Source organism: Uloborus diversus, chromosome 3 (assembly GCF_026930045.1).
Source record: "Uloborus diversus isolate 005 chromosome 3, Udiv.v.3.1, whole genome shotgun sequence".
Taxonomy (NCBI): domain Eukaryota; kingdom Metazoa; phylum Arthropoda; class Arachnida; order Araneae; family Uloboridae; genus Uloborus; species Uloborus diversus.
The window spans coordinates 16,983,909-17,004,700 of NC_072733.1; positions in this window are offsets into that span (position 1 = coordinate 16,983,909).

Below are 20,792 nucleotides of genomic sequence, written 5' to 3' on the forward strand. Positions count from 1 at the left end.
TCTAATTTACAAAAACTGTACACGTTTAACAGATATTGTAAACAAAAGGTTAAAAAAAAAACTACGTTTAGGAAAAGTGCACAAAATCTGAACATTGTAATTCAAGGTAGCACTTACGGGAGGAGTCGAAGGACCTTGACCCCTCTCAATATGCCAAATTTTGCAAAACGTTAACTTATATTTTCCAAATATGGTTAAGCTTCTTTTCCTGGATTTTTGTATAAGATATTTTTGCATTTTACTAGAGGGGCAAAAACTCCTCTACTTGAGTTTTCGAACATCAGAACACTTCTGTACTAAATTTGGAAAAGATCTGTCGTAAACTAGAATTGTCCGAGGAAAACCCGTTTATGACGGAAGGCCAAACTCCCCCTTCCCCTTTGTAAATTTTCGCGCATCAAATTAACTATGTGCCAAATTTGGCAAATATCATAAACTCGATTTGTAAAAAGGAAAACGCTCTATGGGGTTTTTTCTCCCTCAGGGGGAGGGGGTGGGAAGAAAACTCCCCTATGTGAATTCCTGAACATCAAAGGACCTCTCAAACGATCCAACATAAACTGAATTTTGCATAAGGGAAAATCTTCTTTGGGGGAATTTCCACCTCCATAAGGGAGGCGAAAACTCCCCTATGTGGATTTTTCAGCATCAAAGAAAGCTATGTGCAAAATCTATCAAAGGTCCAGTGTAAACTAGATTTTTGTGAGAAGGAAAACCCTCTATGTGAAATATTGAGCATCAAAAGACCTATGAGCTAAATTTGGCAAATATCCGACGTAAACTGAATGTGTACAAGGAAAAATCCTCTATATATTGCTTCCCATCGGCAGGGGCGAAAACCCCAAGGAAGTCTATGAGCATCAAAGTATCTACTAGTCAGATTTGGTAAACTCGATTTGTAAAAGGAAAAGTCCAGTATGTGCGCATCTGCACACCATTGAAAATGGGGCGAACACTCCCCTATGAGACTTCTTGATCATCAAATGACTTGACAAAATTGAGTGTGCCAAATTTGTCAAACATCCGACATAAACAGAATTTTTTGTAAACAAAAATCCTCATTGTGGTGTTCTTTGAGGGGGGGGGGTCTTTCTATGAGAGATTTTCGATCATCAAAAGATTTCAGTACGAAATTCAGCAGAGTTCTGACGAAAACTGAATTTGCAAGTACAAAACGCCCTTATGGGGTACACCCTTCATTTTTTCGACTTTTTTTACCTGTGAAAGCAGAATATTCAGTATTGTTTTGTTAACACCAAAATGAAACGTCATCCTACCACTTTAATATAACGTAATGTTCCACGTTCAAAATTGGTGCAAAAGTGGTGGTACAACACCAGATTTCGACGTGCTATACGACATCGATCGACGAGACACATAGACGCTTTTTAGACCGTTCTGAGAGAACGTAATTTGAACGTGTCGGTTGGTGTGCTCTGAACGTGTTATAGAACGAGCTTTGAACTCCTTTGTGCTGCTTGGGTTTACTCCTCATTTATGCCAACAATTTTTGGAAACTCGATGAGGCTAAATTACTCATTTTTGGGCACTTTTTAGACTCAGTCAATCCCCCAGTAGCACCAGAACGTTCAAATCTGGTACAGAAATCGTGTTATTGGTCGAATGACGGTGTTAAGTGTTACTTGCACGTAAAATTGGACGTACAGCAACAGTGATATTATCACGGTGCCAGTCTAGTTCTGAGGGGACGTCATATTAGACGTTCAAAAAACGTTCTAATGACACGGTGTTATTCCCGTGTTAAAATAACGTAATATCTGACGTTCAGCTGTCACCGCATCCGAGAGCCCTCTATATCTGTTTACCGTGGAATAGTCACAGAAACTTTCTTTGCTTACCAACTTCAACCACTTTCGGAGCAACTGCTGAAAAACAATCCGAGCAAAGGATTATTCTTTTATCAAAAGTAAGTGATTAATTTAGTTATAATTACTTTTAAATCTTTCACATGCTAATTTTGTTTATAAATCGAATTTCATTTAAATTTTGACTTAATTGGGGTTTTTTTTCTTAGCTCCGAACATTCTGCAAAACTTAATTGTTCCATTTGTATAATTTAATATCAATGGCTATTTCATGGATATATTTTTCGCTAACGTTTCTTTGTGCAATTTTCATTTCTGATCTGAATTTGAATCGATTGCTACACTTATTTTCCTTAAAGTGGTTGTTTTAGTTATTCTTGTTTTCGACTATGAATTTTAAGTTGCAATAGAGTATACATATATATTTTGTTTTTGCTGTATTTCAGTTTTTGATGTATTTAAAATGCTTTATTTTAAAGTTTTTATACTTTTAAGAAAGTAGACGGCTCACATAATAATTCTATTATTGCAAAAATAAATCTCCAAAATTTTTATGAAAAATGTGTTGCTGCTGTAAAATGTGATACATACTGTACAGAAATCAGAAAATTAGTATTCTTGAATGTTGAGACAGAAAATGAGTCTAAATTATTTAAAGATTTTTTCAATTTAAAATATTCATGATAAAGAATTAATTTTATCAACAGAAAAGGTCTCAATCAAAATAGTACCTAAAAAAATTATGGCGTTGAAAATGGTCAAGATTATAAAAACAAGATTCGTTGTATAACGCATTCAATTTGTTCTATTCTAAAGCAATATTTCCTGTTGTTAAAGATATTATGTCTGAATATGCTTTTTTGATTTTATTCATTTATTTTTTTTCAGAAGCAAGTTGAAATAAATGCTAGGTTATGTTTTCGGTTTATAAAAATAGAATGCGTATTGCTTGTTTATTCTATCGCAGCAAAACAAAATGGCGAGCTGCTACCAGCTGTTGATTACCATCACCTGGTGCTTGAAAGTTTTCTGCGTTTAATATTCCCGCACAGATTTAACAAATAAAAAAGACTGGCAAAAATCAACTAATTGAATTGAAAACGGATGGGGAAAGAAAAATAATATTAAATAGAAGTGTTGGCTTAAGGAGTTAAAATTATCTCCAAATGTTTTTTGTATTAAGAAAAATATTCTCCCTGTAACGAATTGTTTGAATACAGATTTTTTTTTTTTTTAAGTCTTTATTTCGAGTTTTAGATCCGTCTTTTTGATTTTTAATGTCGTTTTGACGAAAAACCAGCTTTGCTCTTGTATCAATCGACATACTATAAGTGGAATTATATTGTATTAAATTATGAGCAGAGTATGTTTTGTGCCACTTTTAAATAGGATCGAATTTATGTCGAATCAAGGGGCAAAAAAAATCCTCAACCTGACCTTTTCATATTTTCATGAAACTTTCTAAAATCTTCTCTTCCCCTTCTTAAATTTGTAAATAATTTTGAAAAAAAAAATCACTCATTCATAACTTATGACTTTGAAATTCATTAAAAAGCATTTGCTGGTCGGCAGTGCTTTCAAATATTTAACTGCATTTCTATGAGAACTTCAGTCTTGTAAAATAGATCCTTTTGAAATACAAATACGTGCTCTTTAATTCGATATGTAAATTGAAAACCTTTTAAAACTATGTTTCTCACGGAATTTCAAAAATACTTGAGATAGTGTCTTTTATCTCAAAAAATTAGTGCTAATCAGGGGTGTTTGTGATTCCAAATTTCCGAAAATTTTGGGCTGACGCAATCTTAAACTAAAAAAGTATTTTTAAAATTTTTTTAAAGTAGTACTTTTCAAATGATTTCAAATGTAAAGGGGGCAACTTCCATAAATTTCACTGTCTATAGTACAAAGTACTTGAGTCCACCATCGTCCCTGGTACTATCCCTTAATGGTTCCACTCTTAAAGTATTTTTTTTTTTCAAAATCTCTAAAAGACATTATCTCAAAAAAAAAAAAAAATAGATTTTTTTCCCCTGAATATTGAGTTATGTGAAAAAAAAATGTCGAAGAGTATTTAAGTTACTGATCAAGTTAAAGTGCATGTAATTGTCAGCCATTACACAATCCTGATGCTCCCATAGCTTTGAGATATCATTTCAAAGCACTGCAGGAAGACATATTAACAAACATAAATTACTCATTAGTTGCGTCGCCTGGCTTTGCACGGTCTATCTCGAAAATGAAAGTTATGTCAAGTGACCATTGTTCAGCAATCACTCTTGAACAAAAACTAAAAAAATCAGTAACATTTTGCGGCAGATTCCGGGAAAATAACCACAAAGGGAATATTTTAAGTATCTCGTTCACAGAAAAACCCTCAAAGCAAAACTCAGAATTTTATTTGTTCATGTTTGCGAAAAAAATGCAACAGATCTCTTTTCTCAATGATTTTCTGCATGCTACAAATTTCAATAAAAGCATTGTTACGGAAAATTGATGAAGCACTGATAATTTGAATGGAGGAAAGCCCTCGAAAAATAGGAATTTTATCTCGTAATCTAAGTATTATAATTAGTAGTTTTCAGTTGATATCTCCGCTAATTATTATCGGGGATTATTTTGCATAGCCAAACATAAATACGGGAAAATTACGAATACATCGATACCTGGTTCGATGTTCAGTTTACTGGCGTTCGGGAGAAGTAACTCGGACAGAGATAGATAGATTAATGCATAGATAGATAGGTACATACGCTCAGTTTTTAATTATGTAAGATGAATTATGAATGATTTTTTTTTTCAAACCATATGCATCTCAATGATATAAATGAGCAAAGTTTCTGAAAGTTTCATGTTAGTCTGAAATGGTCTGGTTGAGTGCCTAGTTGATTAGTTGATTTAACATGTGAGTGACCCAATACGAAATAGAACACTAACAAATGAAATAAGCTTATTTTTTTCTTCTCCTGAAAGCAGCAGGCCATGTTTTATATGTGTACAAACTGGTTTTCCTATGTAAAAGTAGAATCAAGTTATGACACTTAAATTATTACCCAATTAGACTAAAAATACTAACCAATTCAGGTTCCATATCAAACAACAAATAAACAAGCAAAAATGATGCATAAATGCCGAAATAAAGAGTATCAATTTATTTTTAAAATTTTTAAAATAATGAAAATATGTTTTTTGCAGTATGAAATGGTGGGAAAAAAAGTACTATCATATAAAACGCATAGAACTTTCTTAGTGATTTTTTTTTTTTTTTTTTAGTGATTTGGACAAATTAAGGGTCTTTCTTGCTCGATATATAGCACATAAGTCACCAACATGGGTACTAGAGTTGGATTTTGAAATTTCTTTAAAAGCAGCATGGTTTTTCTGTGATTAAAACTAGAATCATATTTTATGTTTTTTTTACACACATCATTACGTAATTTTTTTCATTAAAGAAAATCCCAAGTCTGATTGTCTCTTATGTTAAAAAAATGTATTGCTTCTCTATGACTACTTCTAAAAAATGATGAACACACTGGGATCCCAAGGTATGATCAACGGTTGTATTGTACCATTGGATTTGAACATTTCGGGTTACATTTTTTTCCAACTTATTTAGTTTAATTTGAATCATTCAAAAAATAAGAATGTTTACGTCAGGTGATTTTTGACTGTACTTCAAATTTTTCACGACTTAATCTTATTATAAGCTGCAATTTTTGTCTTTTTATTTTTATTTTCATTTCAGGCAGCCAAGGTCATTAATGGGACAAAACGATCAACGCCTTTCTTTTTAATTCCTTTTTGGTTGCTCCTAAAATCAAAATATGTGTAAGAGTTTATCATGTAAAGTGAGGGGTATTTTGTGATTAAATTTTTTTAATCTTGTTTGCGTTACTTCATTGATTTTTTGTGTGACTTACGTTATTCCTTTTCCAATTAACTAAAGAATATAAGAATATAATTCACATGAGTTTTTCTGAGGGCTAAGAAACATCTTGCATTTTAGAGAAAGAAAAAAAAGGGGGAGTAGAGGAAATTCAGGGTTTTAACCATAAAATTCTTTATACAATCAAACAGTTAATGCCGTAAAATGGCTTTACTAGGGAAGTTCATAGAAAATTTGAGACCCTTTTCAAGTAGAATCATAAAATGATTCAACTAATGTAATTTTTTTTTTTTATCATCCAAATATTATTCATCACAGACCGACTAAAAAGAAGCAGGCACTTCAAAAAAAAATTCCCTAGCACATTTTTACATTTGTAATAGTTTTACTAATGTTGCTGCATTTTATTTTTTAAATTTATTTCTCCATATATGTAGTAGACACATCTTAGCCATTACAGTGCATCATTTGAAAATTGTAAGAACTTTAAGGGGAGTCAGTACCCTAAATACTTTCAAAAATTCGATTTTTTGATTTCTATGTATTTTGATACTCCATTTCAATACCTTTTTAATGATACAAACTTCTTGATCGTGCTCATATGAGAAGTAAGTTAAAATAAGCTTTAAAAAAATGTAAACATATTTTGATACGGTATGATTTTCTTCTTTAAATTGTTATATCGAGAAATGGTATTTTTGAAACTAAATGTTCCTTTTTCTCAGAACCTAAATTGTGTTAGACTTCGAAATTTTTGCTACCAATTCCATACATATAATTAGATTTTTTTAAAAAAAGCTTCCTTTCTGTAAAATTTTACTTCAGTATAGAGAAAAATGTCTACTTAAGGTACAGAAAAAATTCATAATTGCATCTTTAATAGATTTTCAGAGAAAGGTACATGAACATGTGCAAATTAACATTGACGGTATAGGGGGTACTAACTCCCCTTAAAATAGGTATTTTATTTATTGAACTATTTTAATTTATTAATGTACAGGATTCGTCAAACCGGGCCCAGCACGAAAAAAAAAAAAAACTCGTGGGTTTGTTAACACGAGCCAATTGAAAAAAATAAACTATCTCAATAAAAATGATTTTTTTTTTCAAAATTTGCCGCACATTGAAACATTTACTTCAGAAACAAACTACATATAAGATCTAAAATAAATAATACCGAGTACGAAAATTGGCATCTGTCTTTCTGAACAACTTATTTTTTAGGAATTAAAACTGCATATAAATTTCACGATTAATTAAAAAATATTTCTTTGCTGGGAAGCCAAACTAAGCAATTTACTTAATTTATTTCAATCTCTTTTAAAGATTTTCTTTTCTTTTCTTTTTTTTTGTATTGTTCGAAAAAAATGACTTGATTAACTACATCAGGGAATCTCTTTTTTAATAGATGCTTAATGCAAGATTGCAAAGTGTAAAGGTAGATTACAATAATCATATAAAATTAACCAACTGTGTAATGACTATTCCAGATTCCATAAACTGTAATCATACCTGAAAATTTTCTCACATATTCCGAATTATTGTGTTCAAAATTATTTTGCGACTTTATAATTACTAATTTTAATATTTTTAAATACTGATCAAATTTTTATTTCAAACTTCTCGTGTGGAAGGATGTATAAAATACTTGATATGATTCATGGTTATGGTTCATGCGGCTCTTTTTAACGTAAAACTTAGTCACAGGTTTTTTTTAGAACAAACTGAAGAAAAAAAAATACTACTAAATGCCTTTTGGGACTAAAAGGAAAGCTTTTCTCAAAATGTGACATACTTGTTTCTGTACGGGTGAATCTGTTTTCTATTTATGCTGTGGTCATGTTTCAGAAAAATCAATTTTTATAATATTTCACTTAAATGCTAAATGTTTTCAGTAATTTTTGTCAGAAGTTAGCTTCCGGTGTATTTTACGTATTATATGTAAATGCTAAATGGTTTTCAAATTCTTTTTCTTTCTTCAATTTTGACATTTTTTGTAATAAATTTGAGTAGAAATAAATTCAGGATTTAAAATTATTCATATCTCCATGAAAAGTAAAAGTAACAAAGTGGTATACTCGTAGTTTAAACAATGTTAAAATAGTGATCAAGATTAATTTTTTTTTTCTTGTAAGAAAGTCCGCAATTTTCAACAATGACCAGGGTACTTGATAAAAAAAATCCAGAGTAGCTAAGGTTTTTTAAATTACCCCGGTTTTTCATCAAACCCTGTTCATGTATTCATCTGCAATTACCTCTGAAGTTATGTTGTAATACACCTTGAATAAGCCCAAGAGTCGAACCTCGAAATTGTGGTGTGGCTGCAAGACGCACTGCTATTAACTGCTCTAGGGAGTTGCATTTCAAGGACAGTAAAGCCTCTACAAGTGTTCATTTCATCAAAATCTGTAAATTAATCGGTATTTTTGAAAATTTTGTGTTATTATTTAAGTCTGCAGAACAGAAAAAATGAAACCCTAATTTAAAAAAACTGTACGCATTTAACAGATATTGTAAACAAAAGGTTAAAAAAACTGACGTGTAGGAAAAAGTGCACTGAGTATTATAGTTCAAGGTAGTAATTACGGGAGGAGTCGAAGGATCCTGACCCCTCTCAATGTGCCAAATTTTGTAAAACGTTAAATTTATATTTTCAAAATTTGGCAAAGCTTTGATATTACCTGGATTTTTGTATAAGATATTTTTGCATTTACTAGAGGGGCGAAAACTCCTCTACTTGAGTTTTCGAGCATCAGAACACTTCTGTACTAAATTTGGAAAAGATCCGTCGTAAACTAGAACTGTCAGAGGAAAAACCCTTTGTGAAGGGAGGCCAAACTCCCCCCCCCCTCTTGTAAATTTTTGCGCATCAAAGGAACTATGTGCCAAATTTGCCAAATATAAACTAGATTTGTAAAAAGGAAAACGCTCTATGGGCTTTTTCCTCCCTCAGGGTGGGAAGAAAACTCCCCTATGTGAATTCCTGAACATCAAAGGATCTCTTAAACGATCCAACATAAACTGAATTTTGCATAAGGGCAAATCTTCTTTGGGGGAATTTCCACCTCCATAGGGAGGCGAAAACTCCCCTATGTGGATTTTTCTGCATCAAAGAAATGTGCAAAATCTGTCAAAGGTCCAGTGTAAACTAGATTTTTGTAAGAAGGAAAACCCTCTATGTGAATTATTGAGCATCAAAAGACCTATGAACCAAATTTAACAAAGATCCGACGCAAACTGAATGTGTACAAGGAAAAACCCTCTATATATTGTTCCCCATCAGCAGGGGCGAAAACCCCAAGGGAGTTCTTGAGCATCAAAGTATGTACGGGTCAGATTTGGTAAACTCGATTTGTAAAAGGAAAAGTCCTGCATGTGGGCATCTGCACACCATAGAAATGGGGCGAAGACTCCCTTATGAGACTTCTTGATCTTCAAATGACTTGACAAAGTTGAGTGTGCCAAATTTGTCAAACATCCGACATAAACTGGATTTTTTTTGTAAACAAAAATCCTCTGTGGTGTTCTTTAAGGGTGGGGGGGGGGGGGTCTTTCTATGAGGAATTTTCGATCATCAAAAGATTTCAGTACGAAATTCAGCAGAGATCTGACGAAAACTGAATTTGTAAGTAGAAAACCCCCTTATGGTGTACACCCTTCATTTTTTCGAATTTTTTTACCTGTGAAAGCAAAATATTTAGTATTGCTTTGTAAACACCAAAATGAAACGCCATCCTACCACTTTAATATAACGTAATATTCCCCGTTCAAAATTGGTGCAAAAGCGGTGGTACAACACCAGATTTCGACGTGCTATACGACATCGATCGACGAGACACATAGACGCTTTTTAGACCGTTCTGAGAGAACGTAATTTGAACGTGTCGGATGGTGTGCTCAGAACGTGTTATAGAACGAGCTTTGAACGCCTCTGTGCTGCTTGGGTCCTGCTTACCCCAGTAGCACCAGAAAGTTCAAATCTGGTACAGAAATCGTGTCATTGGTCGAATGACGGTGTTAAGTGTTACTTGCACGTAAAATTAGACGTACAGCAACAGTGATATTATCACGGTGTCAGTCTAGTTCTGAGGGGGACGTCATATTAGACGTTCAAAAAACGTTCTAATGACACGGTGTTATTCCCGTGTTAAAATAACGTAATATTTGACGTTCAGCTGTCACCGCATTCGAGCGCCCTCTATATCTGTTTACCGTGGAATAGTTACAGAAACTTTCTTTGCTTGCCAACTTCAACCACTTTCGGAGCAACTGCTGAAAACAATCCGACCAAAGGATTATTCTTTTATCAAAAGTAAGTGATTAATTTAATTATATTACTTTTAAATCTTTCACATGTTAATTTTGTTTATAAATCGAATTTCATTTAAATTTTGACTTAATTGGTTTTTTTTTCTTAGCTTCGAACATTCTGCAACAGTTAATTGTTCCATTTGTATAATTTAATATCAATGGCTATTTCACGGATATATTTTTCGCTAATGTTTCTTTGTGCAATTTTCATTTCTGATCTGAATTCGAATTGATTGCTACATTTATTTTCCTTAAAGTGGTTGTTTTAGTTATTCTTGTTTTCGACTATGAATTTTAAGTTGCAATAGAGTATACATATATATTTTGTTTTTGCTGAATCTCAGATTTTGATGTATTTAAAATGCTTTATTTTAAAGTTTATATACTTTTAAGAAAGTAGACGGCTCACATAATGATTCTTTTATTGCAAAAATAAACCTCCAATATTTTTATGAAAAATGTTGCTGCTGTAAAATATGGTACATACTGTACAGTGTACAGAAATCATAAAATTAGTATTCTTGAATGTTGAGACAGAAAATGAGTCTAAATTATTTAAAGAATTTTTCAATTTAAAATATTCATGATAAAGAATCAATTTTATCAACAGAAAAGGTCTCAATCAAAATAGTACCTAAAAAAATTATGGCGTTGAAAATGGTCAAGATTATAAAAACAAGATTCGTTGTATAACGCATTCAATTTGTTCTATTCTAAAGCAATATTTCCTGTTGTTAAAGATATTATGTCTGACTATGCTTTTTTTGTCTTTATTCATTTATTTTTTTCAGAAGCAAGTTGAAATAAATGCTAGGTTATGTTTTCGGTTTATAAAAATAGAATGCGTATTGCTTGTTTATTCTATCGCAGCAAAACAAAATGGCGAGCTGTTACCAGCTGTTGATTACCATCACCTGGTGCTTGAAAGTTTTCTGCGTTTAATATTCCCGCACAAGGTTTAACAAATAAAAAAGACTGGCAAAAATCAACTAATTGAATTGAAAACGGATGGGGAAAGAAAAATAATATTAAATAGAAGTGTTGGCTTAAGGAGTTAAAATTATCTCCCAGTGTTCTTTGTATTAAAAAAAATATTCTCCCTGTAACGAATTGTTTGAACGCAGATTTTTTTTTTTTTTTTTAAGTCTTTATTCCGAGTTTTAGATTCTGCTTTTTAATTTTTAATGTCTTTTTGACGAAAAACCAGCCTTGCTCTTGCATCAATCGGCATACTATAAGTGGAATTAAATTGTATTAATTTATGAGTAAAGTATGTTTTGTGCCATTTTTAAATAGGATCGAATTTATGTCGAATCAAGGGGCAAAAAAATCCTCATTCATAACTTATGATTTTGAAATTCGTTAAAAAGCATTTGCTGGTCAGCAGTGCTTTCAAATATTTACCTGCATTTCTATGAGAACTTCAGTCTTGTAAAATAGCTCCTTTTGAAATACAATTACGTACTCTTTAATTCGATATGTAAATTGAAAACTTTTTAAAAATATGTTTCTCACGAAATTTCAAAAATACTTGAGATAGTGTCTTTCATCTCAAAAAATTAGTGCTAATCAGGGGTGTTTGTGATCCCATATTTCCGAAAATTTTGGGCTGACGCAATCTAAAACTAAAATAGTATTTAAAAAAAAAACTTTTAATGTGGTACTTTTCAAATGATTTCAAATGTAAAGGGGGCAATTTCCATAAATTTCACTGTCCATAGAAAAAAATACTCGAGTCCACCATCACCCCTGGTGCTATCACTTAATGGTTCCACTCTGAAAGTTTTTTTTTTCTCAAAATCTCTAAAACACATTATATCAAATAAATGAGAATTTTTTTTTCTAAATATTGAGTTATGTGAAATTTTTTTTTCGAAGAGTATTTAAGTTACTGATCAAGTTAAAGTGCATGTAATTGTCAGCTATTACACAATCCTGATGCTCCCATAGCTTTGAGATATCATTTCAAAGCACTGCAGGAAGGCATATTACAAACATAAATTACTCATTAGTTGCGTCGCCTGGCTTTGCACGGTCTACCTCGAAAATGAAAGTTATGTCAAGTGACCATTGTTCAGCAATCACTCTTGAACAAAAACTAAAAAAAATCAGTAACATTTTGCGGCAGATTCCGGGAAAATAACCACAAAGGGAATATTTTAAGTATCTCGTTCACAGAAAAACCCTCAAAGCAAAACTCGGAATTTTATTTGTTCATGTTTGCGAAAAAAATGCAACAGATCTCTTTTCTCAATGATTTTCTGCATGCTACAAATTTCAATAAAAGCATTGTTACGGAAAATTGATGAAGCACTGATAATTTGAATGGAGGAAAGCCCTCGAAAAATAGGAATTTTATCTCGTAATCTAAGTATTATAATTAGTAGTTTTCAGTTGATATCTCCGCTAATTATTATCGGGGGATATTTTGAATAGCCAAACATAAATACGGGAAAATTACGAATACATCGATACCTGGTTCGATGTTCAGTTTACTAGCGTTCGGGAGAAGTAACTCGGACAGAGATAGATAGATTAATGCATAGATAGACAGGTACATACGCTCAGTTTTTAATTATGTAAGATGAATTATGAAAGAAAAGTTTTATTTTCTTTTTTTAAACCATATGCATCTTAATGATATAAAAGAGCAAAGTTTCTGAAAGTTTCATGTTAGTCTGAAATGGTCTGTTGAGTGCCTAGTTTATTTAACATGAAGTGACTCAATACGAAATAGAACACAAAGAAATTAAAACAGTAACAAATTAAATAAGCTTATTAATATGTTTTGAATTTTTATTGTCTACAACTCCTAGACATTTAAGTCAATGAGAGAAATCTTTGCATCTTTCTAATTATAAACAAAATAAAATCGTTGAAGGAAGTGCATGTATTGCAAAATAAATAACAGGTAAAAGCCTCTAAGCACTCATTAAAACATTTGTTATAATTCGTCACTTAATTATAAAATTATTGGAAGACAAGAGTAATAAATTACATGCTTTATAGCATGAATTTGAAAAAAAAAAAAGCTAAAATTAGACATGTGATCCTCGCATATAATTTTGTTTCTTGAAAACATGAAAGTAAGATGCATACAAAATAATCAAAACAATTATACGTCATACCAAATAATCAAATGACATTTTCCCATTAAACCCCACGTATTCGCAATATAAATGATACAGCATATGCTTTTCTATATATAATGGGTCTTCTACAACCTCAAAATAGTGAATAGTATCAGAAAGAGAAAATTACTCCATCCAATCAAGAAAATTTTTAGTGAAGAGGCCAAAAGGCTTTATTTGTCTGTGGTTTATTGAAAAGGGGTTTTTTAATTCTTCAAAAAAATACCAGGTTAATTCCGGGAAGATGCTGATAGGGACAAAACCTTCTCTGTTTTTCGCAGGATATGTTACCGGCAGGAAATAGATAGCTGCCCGTTATTTTCTAGGAAAATTTCTTTTTTTTTTTTTTTTTTTTTTTTTTTACAATGAAAAAAAAAACAAATTAGTTCACATCTCTTCTTTGTCTGACAACTTCCATTTCATCCTTTGGTATAAGTCTTAATAAACGCGATTTTGGAAAAATATCAATGAATATTTTCATATCTTGAAAATAATTCTAGTAATATCTCTGAATGAATGTGTGGTACATTGATTCTTTCCTTTCTTCATTATTTACTCTGAGATGTGCACAAAATAGATAATTTAAGTAATGCAACTAGCATTTTCTCCTGCAAGCAGCAGACCACGTTTTATGTGTGTACAAACTGGTTTTCCTATGTAGAAGTAGAATCAAGTTATGACACTTAAAATTATTACCCATTAGATTAAAAATACTAACCAATTCAGGTTCCATATCAAACAACAAATATACACGCAAAAAAGGATGCATAAATTCAGAAATAAAGAGCATCAATTTATTTTTAAAATAATGAAAATATGTTTTTTGTAGTATAAAATGGTGGACAAAAAAAGTACTATCATAGAAAACGCATAGAACTTTCTTAGTGATTTTTTTTTCCCATTTGGACAAATTAAGGATCTTGCTCGAAATATAGCAAATACAAAAGTCACAAACATGGGTACTCGAGTTGGATTTTGAAATATCTTTAAAAGCAGCATGGTTTTTCTGTGATTAAAACTATAATCGTATTTTATGTTTTTTTACACACATCATTATGTAATTTTTTCATTAAAGAAAATGCTAAGTCAAATTATCTATTACGTTAAAAAAATGTATTGCATCTCTATGACTATTTCTAAAAAATGATGAACACACTGGGCTCCTAAGGTATGATCAACGATTGTATTGTACTATTGTATTTGAACACTTCGGGCTACATTTTTTTCCACCTTATTTAGTTTAATTTGTATCATTCAAAAAATAAGAATGTTTACGTCAGGTGATTTCTGACTCTACTTCAAATTTTTTACGCACTTAATCTTATTATAAGTTGCAATTTTTGTCTTTTTATTTGTATTTTAATTTCAGGCAGCCAAGGTCATTAATGGGACAAAACGATCAACGCCTTTCTTTTTAATTCCTTTTTGGTTGTTCCTAAAATTAAAATATGTGTAATAGTTTATCATGTAAAATGAAGGGCATTTTGTGATTAAATTTTTCATTAACTTGTATGCGTTACTTCATTGATTTTTTGTGTGACTTACGTGATTCTTTTTGCAATTAACTAAAGAATATAAGAATATAATTCACATGAGTTTTTCTGAGGGCTAAGAAACATCTTGCATTTTAGAGAGAGAGAGAGAAAAGGGGGAGTAGAGGAAATTCAGGGTTTTAACCATAAAATTCTTTAATCAATCAAAAAGTTAATGGCGTAAAATGGCTTTACGGGAAATCCATGGAATGGATGGGGAGTCCATGGAAAATTTCAGACCCTTTTCAAGTAGAATCATAAAATGATTCAACTAAAGTAATTTTTTTTTTGTCATCCAAATATTATTCATCATAGACCAACTAAAAAGAAGCAGGCACTTCGAAAAATAATTCCCTAGCAAATTTTTACATTTGTGATAGTTTTACTAATGTTACTGTATTTTATTTTTAAATTTATTTCTCCATATATGTAGTAGACACATCTTAGCCATTACAGTGTATCATTTGAAAATTGTAAGAACTTTAAGGGGAGTCAGTACCCTAAATATTTTCAAAAATTCGATTTTTTGACTTCTATATATTTTGATACTCCATTTCAATACCTTTTTAATGATACAAACTTCTTGATCGTGCTCATATGAGAAGTAAGTTAAAATAAGTTTTAAAAAATGTAAACATATTTTGATAAGGTATGATTTTAAATTGTTAAATTGTTATATCGAGAAAAGATATTTTTGAAACTAAATGTTCCTTTTTCTCAGAACCTAAATTGTGTTAGGCTTTGAAATTTTTGTCACCAATTCCATACATCTAATTAGAATTTTTTAAAAAAGCTTTCTTTCTGTAAAATTTTACTTCAGTGTAGGGAAAAAAAGTCTACTTAAGATACAGAAAAAATTCATAATTGTATCTTTAATAGATTTTGAGAGAAAGGTACATGAACATGTGCAAATTAACATTGACGGTATAGGGGGTACTAACTCCCATTAAAATATGTATTTTATTTATTGAACTATTTTAATTTATTAATGTACAGGATTCGTCAAACCGGGCCCTGAAACATTTATTTCAGAAACAAACTACATATTGGATCTAAAATAAATGATACCAAGTACGAAAATTGGCATCTGTCCTTCTGAACAACTTCTTAAGTTTTAGGAATTAAAACTGCATATGGATTTCACGATTAATTAAAAAATATTTCTTTGCTGGGAAGCCAAACTAAGCAATTTACTTAATTTATTTCAATCACTTTCAAAGATTTTATTTTATTTTATTTCTTTTTTTTTTTTTTTGTATTGTTGGAAAAGAATGATTTGATTAACTACATCAGGGAAGCTCTTTTTTTAATAGATGCTTAATGCAAGATTGCAAAGTGTAAAGGTAGATTACCATAATCTCATAAAATTAACCAACTGTGTAATGATTATTCCAGATTCCATAAACTGTAATCATACCTGAAAAGTTTCTCACATATTCTGAATTATTGTGTGCAAAAGTATCTTGCGACTTTATAATTACTAATTTTAATGTTTTTTATTACTGTTCAAATTTTTATTTCCAACTTCTTGTGTGGAAGGATATATAAAACACTTGATATGATTCATGGTTATGGTTCATACGGCTCTTTTTAACGTAAAACTTAGTCAGAGGTTTTTTTTAGAACAAACTGAAGAAAAAAAAAACTACTAAATGCCTTTTGGGACTAAAAGGAAAGCTTTTCTCAAAATGTGACATACTTGTTTCTGTATGGATGAATCTGTTTTCTATTTTTGGTGTGGTTATGTTTCAGAAAAATCAATTTTGATAATATTTCACCTAAATGCTGAATGTTTTCAGTAATTTTCGTCAAAAGTTAGCTGGCGGTGTATTTTACGTATTTTATGTAAATGCCAAATGGTTTTCAATTTTTTTGTCTTCAATTTTGACGCTTTTTATAATAAATTTGAGTAGAAATAAATTCAGGATTTAAAATTATTCATATCGCTATGAAAAGTAAAAGTAACAAAGTGGTACAGTTTAAGCAATGTTAAAATAGTGATCAAGATTAATTTTTTTTCTTGTAAGATAGTCCGCAATTTTCAACAATGACCAGGGTACTTGATAAAAAAATCCAGGGTAGCTAAGGTTTTTTAAATTACCCCGGTTTTTCTTCAAACCCTGTTCATGTATTCATGGGAAATTACTTCTGAAGTTATGTTGTAATATACCTTGAATAAACCCAAGAGTCGAACCTCGAAATTGTGGCGTGGCTGCAAGACGCACTAGGGAGTTGCATTTCAGGACAGTAAAGCCGCTACAAATGTTCATTTCATTAAAATCTGTAAATTAATCGGTATTTTTGTAAATTTTGTGTTATTATTTAAGTCTGCAGAACAGAAAATATAAAACCCTGATTTACAAAAACTGTACACATTTAACAGATATTGTAAAACAAAAGTTTAAAAAAAACTACGTTTAGGAAAACGTGCACAAAATCTGAGCATTGTAATTCAAGGTAGTATTTACGGGAGGAGTCGAAAGACCTTGACCCCTCTCAATGTGCCAAATTTTGCAAAACGTTAAATTTATATTTTCCAAATTTGACTAAGCTTTGATATTACCTGGATTTGTGTATAAGATATTTTTGCATTTTACTAATGGGGCAAAAACTCCTCTACTTGAGTTTTCGAGCATCAGAACACTTCTGTACTGAATTTGGAAAAGATCTGGCGTAAACTAGAATTGTCAGAGGAAAACCCCTTTATGACGGGAGGCCAAACTCCCCCTCCCCCTTTGTAAATTTTTGCGCATCAAAGGAACTATGTGCCAAATTTGGCAAATATCATAAACTCGATTTGTAAAAAGGAAAACGCTCTATGAGGTTTTTCCTCCCTTCAGGGGTGGGAAGAAAACTCCCCTATGTGAATTCCTGAACATCAAAGGACCTCTTAAACAATTCAACATAAACTGAATTTTGCATAAGGGCAAATCTTCTTTGGGGGAATTTCCACCTCCATAGGGAGTCGAAAATTCCCCTATGTGGATTTTTCAGCATCAAAGAAAGCTATGTGCAAAATCTGTCAAAGGTAAAGTGTAAACTAGATTTTTGTAAGAAGGAAAATCCTCTATGTGAATTATTGAGCATCTAAAGAACTATGAGCCAAATTTGGCAAAGATCCGACGTAAACTGAATGTGTACAAGGAAAAACCCACTATATATTGTTTCCCATCGGCAGGGGCGAAAACCCCAAGGGAGTTCTTGAGCATCAAAGTATCTACGAGCCAGATTTAGTAAACTCGATTTGTAAAAGGAAAAGTCCTGTATGTGGGCATCTGCACACCATAGAAATGGGGCGAAGACTCTCCTATGAGACTTCTTGATCATCAAATGACTTGACAAAATTGAGTGTGCCAAATTTGTCAAACATCCGACATAAACTGGATTTTTTTGTAAAGAAAAATCCTCATTGTAATGTTCTTTGAGGGAGGGGGGATTTCTTTCTATGAGGAATTTTCGATCATCAAAAGATTTCAGTACGAAATTCAGCAGAGATCTGTCGAAAACTAAATTTGTAAGTGGAAAACGCCCTTATGGGGTACACCCTTCATTTTTTCGAATTTTTTTACCTGTGAAAGCAGAAAATTCAGTATTGTTTTATTAACACCAAAATAAAACGTCATCCTACCACTTTAATATAGCGTAATATTCCGCGTTCAAAATTGGTGCAAAAGCGGTTGTACAACACCAGATTTTGACGTGCTATACGACATCGATCGACGAGACACATAGACGCTTTTTAGACCGTTCTGAGAGAACGTAATTTGAACGTGTCGGATGGTGTGCTCAGAATGTGTTATGGAACGAGCTTTGAACGTCTCTGTGCTGCTTGGGTAGGGACCGGAAAAAGGTAAGCAACCTTATTTTAGCGTTTTATTTACAGCTTTTGCTCTTCATTAATGACAACATATTCCGGAAACTCGATGAGGGGTAAATTATCTCCTTCATTGAAAACCATTTATCCCCTGACAACCCTGATTATTACTCATTTTCAGGCGCTTTTCAACCCCTGGCAACCCTGATTAGTTCACGTGAAAGAGGTAGAAATTCTTACTTTCACGTTTTATTTACAACTTTTACTCTTTATGTTTGGTAACAATTTTAGGAAATTCGATGAAGGTAGGTCAAACCTAGTGGGATCTTAGACTATTAGTTTTCAGTTTACTTTTTGTTTCAATGTCGTAGTTTCGTAAGCTGACCTCTAGTTCTCACCAAATATGTTCCAGTGGGTAGATGTCGATTGACTACAGTTTTAGAGGTGTAAAGTTTTAGAGGCACCAGAAGCAAACGTTGAAATCCATATGCTTTTTATCGTTATCTTAATAAAAACAAGGTTGTTTCCAATATCCAAATTTTGAGCTATTGGTTTAAATTTGTCCTTTAAAAATTTAAATTAACAGCGTGCTTTATTATTTCATCATTACACTCTAAATTAAGAATTCCTTATTCCGATATATACCCTCACACATGAACACTTTTATCGCCATGGTTAACTGATCCAACAAAGATTTTAGGATTAAGTTTGTCATTTTTTCTTATCCTCATAATAATGCACCATCGGAACCTTAAATGTTGAATTTCCTTTCATCTGTAACTTAGACGTTACTCTAAAACGTTTCGGACTTGTCATTGATTTGGATATTAGGAAATTAACATGGATATTAGGAAAAATTATTATTTCAGCAGGGTAGTGGAACCTTGGAACAGCTTACCGGAAGAGGTGGTAATAAGCAAGGGAGTAGATAGTTTTAAGAGGGCCATTGATCTTCACTGGGGATTGTAAACCGACTAGGACCAGTCTAGCTGGGTCCAGAGCCTGTTGCTGGTCGCCACTTTTGTATTTGTATTTGTATTTTGCTACGAAAAACCAGCAAACTTTTTGCTTTTCGCTCTAACAAATCGTTTTCTGCGTGATGAGCATCCAACTCCTCAACAAACTCAAAGAACAGTTGAAGGTGAAACTTAAACGCAAAGTTTTTCATTACATTCTTGAATCTTTTACAGCACTCAAACGTGAATTTTTCATAAATTTTCTAATTGTAAATCTCTGTTCACGTTTTTTAAACTTTGTTGGATGACCTTTTTTTTTCTTTATAGAATAGTATAAATCAATTAATTTAATGATGTTTCGAACCGATTTACAGCTGCTATAATGAAAAAAAAATCAAATTTCTAATGGTGTTTTTGTTTTTTTACGAATATTAGAAAGTAAAAAAAAAATAAGTGGAACATTCAGGAGTAAATAAGCAAAAAATGTAAGCCAAATGGTTTGTAAGTGTCCACACAATGAAAAAAAATAATTTAAAAAAAGAAGATAAATTTAATCATGCATTTATCAGAAAATTTCAGTATACGAAAACTTTGCACGTTTTTTGACCCATTTCTAAAAGAATAAGTCAATATTTAGAAAAACTACCAGGTTTCATGTAGTTTGGATGGGATGCAGTTTGGATATAGAGATTATGCGGAAAAATATTGGACTTCATATCCGAATTCAGTTCTGCGTTACTATGGCTTTATTACGAAACTTAAAAGTATACAAACACTTTTGGGAGTTTGTATAGAAATTTGGTTCAATATTTGTCAAATTTTCTTTAGTAAAAAACACAAAAAGTTTTCATTGGAAGTTTCTAGGGTGTCCAAATTTAATCGTAAATTTTTATTCAATTCTTTTAAAGCATCGACATTATTCAAAATTCAAATATTACAGCATGTAATAAAAAACAGACACTTAAAATTGTTTCGAACATCGTTTTATTTTAATTTCAATTTTTCATCGTTCAAAATCCAAAAAGATTTCAAGATACTGCTCAAAATTTTAGGATGCTCACGTAGTTGATTTTTAATCGAATTTAATCACAAGAAGCATTTGAAAAAAAAATCATTTGCATTAATAATTTTCTATTTATTCGAAATTTGATCAGTTAAAATTTATTGGACGAATCCTCGTCTATCCTAAAGTCCTATTTCTATGTTATCTTACTTTAATAGTTATTTATTTATGGTAAATAATTATTTATTATTAAGTTTTGCAGTTAACAAAAAAATAAATAAGTAAATCAATAAATAATGCAATTTTAATGTTTAAACGGTTCAAAAACGTTAT